Raw genomic sequence first — 4,091 nt, 5'->3', positions numbered from 1 at the left:
TCGAGCCGCTCGGCGCTCGGCGGCCTGGCGCCCGGCGGAGGCGGGGCGGGGGGCGGGCCAGGCCGCGCGGACCATCGCCGAGGGAGTCGATGGGCCGGCGCTCGCCGAGGGCCTGCGCCCCGCCCTGCGGGTCCCGGCGGCGCTCAGCGGGACCGGAGCGGGCGGGCCCCGGAGCCGGGCCCCCGGAGCCGTCCGGACGGGGAGCCCGGGACCCCCGGAGCCGCCCGGGCGGGGGTGGGACAGGAGACGTGGGGTACAGAGGACGTGGGGGACAGAGGGACAGGGGATGTGGGGGGACAGGGGATGTGGGGGGACAGAGGGACAGGGGATGTGGGGGGACAGAGGGTGGACGGCTGCAGCGAGGTTCTCAGACACTACATTTACCAAAGTCTAAAACTTGGGGGAACGGGGTGGGGGAACCGGGGGAGCGCGAGGGAGGGGTGACAGGGTCCCCAAAGAAATGTGGCCGCTCCCTAACATCTCTGTGACCACGAACCCCACCTGTATCATAACAGCAAACATGCTGAGCGCGCAGGCGGCGACCCCAGTGTGCAGGAAGGTGACACCGCCCGGAGCCGTGTGACACGGGGCTGGCCGCCTCGGCGTGTGACACGGGGCTGGCCGCCTCGGCGTGTGACACAGGACACGGGGCTGGTCACCTGGGCGTGTGACACGGGGCTGGCCACCTCGGCGTGTGACACGGGGCTGGCCACCTCGGCGTGTGACACGGGGCTGGCCGCCTCGGCGTGTGACACGGGGCTGGCCGCCTCGGCGTGTGACACGGGGCTGGCCGCCTCGGCGTGTGACACAGGACACGGGGCTGGCCACCTCGGCGTGTGACACAGGACACGGGGCTGGCCACCTCGGCGTGTGACACAGGACACGGGGCTGGCCACCTCGGCGTGTGACACAGGACACGGGGCTGGCCACCTCGGCGTGTGACACGGGGCTGGCCACCTCGGCGTGTGACACGGGGCTGGCCACCTCCGCGTGTGACACAGGACACAGTGCTGGCCACCTCGGCGTGTGACACGGGGCTGGCCGCCTCGGCGTGTGACACAGGACACGGGGCTGGCCGCCTCGGCGTGTGACACGGGGCTGGCCGCCTCGGCGTGTGACACAGGACACAGGGCTGGCCGCCTCGGCGTGTGACACGGGGCTGGCCGCCTCGGCGTGTGACACAGGACACGGGGCTGGCCGCCTCGGCATGTGACACGGGGCTGGCCACCTCGGCGTGTGACACGGGGCTGGCCACCTCGGCGTGTGGCGTGTGACACCGGGCTGGTCACCTCACCAGAGTGAGCTGGGCACAGCTGTCCACTAGCTCCTCAGTTGGGCCTGTGGATTTCAAACTCGGTGCATTCACTCTGGGTTACTAGGACGTAAATGTGTGTCACACACAAAGCCTGGATTCTGCCAGATGCTTCAGGAGTCATTTTCCCTGAGCGTTCGCCAAGATACACGTTTTGTTTTAAAGATAGCCATGTTCTGTTCCCAGGCCAACAGAAATCCGACCAGCAGACCAGTTCAGAGGGGATGATCCTCTTGTCCCTTTTTCTTCTCTTCCTTTTCCTGAATATTGTAGGTCACAAGAACATGTGAGTTAAGGGAAAGAAAATGGTGCCTGTGCGCTTTTGATCCAGCTGTCCGTTGATGCAGTGTTTGTGTCTGAATTCTGGCTCTGTCCTGACCTCGTTTCTCCTACTCCTTCCCTCCTTTGGAAACCGCCCAGGCAGGGCCAGCACCCTGGCCCAGTCACACAGCTCCCAATGTAACTGGTATATTTGTTTAAACCTCAAACCTAGAAGTAACTGGGCAGAGGAGTCCAAAGTTTACATTTTGTTTTGCTTTCTCATTTTATTATCGAGCCTCCCACGTTCTTGCTGGGGTTACCTTCGTTTTTAAAAGCGATGTTTAGTATATACCTTTTCTGTGCCCATGGGGCTTGAACTCATGGCCTGGGTGCTGTCCCTGAGTTTTTTTCACTTAAGGCTAGCACTTTACCACTTGAGCCACAACTCTACTGGCTTTTTCTGCTGGTTAATTGGAGAAAAGAGTTTCATGGACTTTCCTACCAGAGTTGGCTTTGAACCATAATCCCCAGATCTCAGCCTCCTAAGTGTAAACCACCAGCACCCAGCAGTTTACTGTACACCTTTTTTGGGGGGAGAGTCAGTTGTGGGGCTTGAACTCAGGGCCAGGGCATTGTCCCTGAACTCTTTTGTTCAAGGCTAGCACTCTACCACTTTGAGCCACAGCTCCACTTCTGTTTTTTGAGTGATTAATTGGAGTTAAGAGTTTCACAGGGTTCAAATCGCAGTCCTCATATCTCAGCCTTCTGAGTAGCTAGCATGACAGGTGTGAGCCACCAGCACCCAGCTACTATATACCTTTTAAACCTAACATTTATGAGTCATTTGTTTTTTTCCTGGATATATTGTGCCAGGGACTTTACAAAGACATAAAAATAAGAAACAGTGTTCAAGAAGAGAAAAAGAGGAATTTTCTGAGAAAATTGGTCAGGAATTATTTTGACCTAAGAATACACTAGAGCAGGAAGTGGCGCTGTAGCTCAATTGGTAGAGTGCTGGCCTTGAGCTGAAGAGCTGAGGGACAGCGCTCAAGCCCAGAGTTCAGGCCCCACGACCTACCGGGAGCCGGTGGCTCACCCCTATAATCCTAGCTACTCAGGAGGCTGAGATCTGAGGATCACAGTTCAAAGCAGCCCGGGCAGGAAAGTCTGTGAGATTCATCTCTAATTAATCATCAGAAAACGGGAAGTGGCACTGTGGTTCAAGTGGTAGAGCGCTAGCCTTGAGCCGAAAAGCTGAGGGACAGCGCCCAGGCCCAATAACCAACAACAACAACAAAAAGAATACACTAGGAGGCGAGGCAGGGAAGGTGGCTCTGTGGTAGAGTGCTTGCCCAGCATGCTTGAAGCCCTGGATTCAGTTCCTTGGTACCACATAAACAGGAAAAAGCTGGAAGTGGCGCTGTGGCTCAAGTGGTAGAGTACTAGCCTTGAGCAAAAAGAAGCTCAGGGACAGCGCCCAAGGCCCTGAGTTCAGGCCCCAGGACTGGCAACACACCACACACACACACACACACACACACACACACACACACACACACTCTCTCTCTCTCTCACACACACACACACACACACACACACACACACACACAAATGAAAGATACCTTGTCTAAGGCATGTGCAACTTTAGGTAAATAGCCCGGGTTGTATCATCTGCAAATGGGTAGGCATTACTTAGATTCTGATTTAATTGTTCTGAGATGCTGTGAAATAGTAAGCCACACAGGCACTGGAGACCTGGCTGGTTTGGAATGCAGTGGCTCATGGAATGGATGCTTCTTTGTATTGTGGCTGTGACGGCCACTGCACCCAGACCCTGAACTTACCTTATTCCCTCTTAGGGTTCATCTTGTGTCTGCATATTTGCATATGTTGGGGGGTGGGTCTTACCTGCTTTGCTACCTTCACTGATTGGAACTTTAGCCAGTTACAGTCTCAGTTCTTGGACAGCTTAAGGAAATGTGATTATTGCGCAGAATAGGCATGTCACTGTAGCTTTTATGAATATCTGACTGCTTTCAGGTTTCTTTTCAGCCACAATCCTTTCATGCTGCTGATTGTTTTTGGTTTCATTGCTTATAGATGGGATATTTGTGTGTACGTGCCTTCCAGAGCTAGGGTTTGAACTCGGCTGTGCGCTGTCCCTGAGCTTTTTTGCTCAGGGCTAGCATTCTCCCACATGAGCCACAGCTCCACTTCCAGCTCTTTGGGTAGTTAATTGGAGATGAGAGTCATGGACTTTCTTTCTGGGCTGGCTTCGAACTGCATCCTCAGATCTCAGCCTCCTGAGTAGTTAGGATTACAGGTGTGAGCCGCTAGCACCCAGTGGGAGAGGATTTTTTTTTTAAGCCCTACTATCTACTCACCTGAATACAGCCCCTTAGACTATCCCCAACATCTGTGAAAACTTAGAAAATGTCATTTTACATCTATTTTTGAATCAAATAGACCAGTAAGCCTGAAAGATTGTAAGTAGCATTGAGAATCAAAACTCCAGTCA

This window comes from Dipodomys merriami, unplaced genomic scaffold, assembly GCF_024711535.1.
Source record: "Dipodomys merriami isolate MVZ:Mamm:240054 unplaced genomic scaffold, mDipMer1.0.p SCAF_81, whole genome shotgun sequence".
Taxonomy (NCBI): Eukaryota; Metazoa; Chordata; class Mammalia; order Rodentia; family Heteromyidae; genus Dipodomys; species Dipodomys merriami.
The sequence above is the reverse complement of the archived record's forward strand: the minus strand, read 5'-3'. Positions refer to the sequence as shown.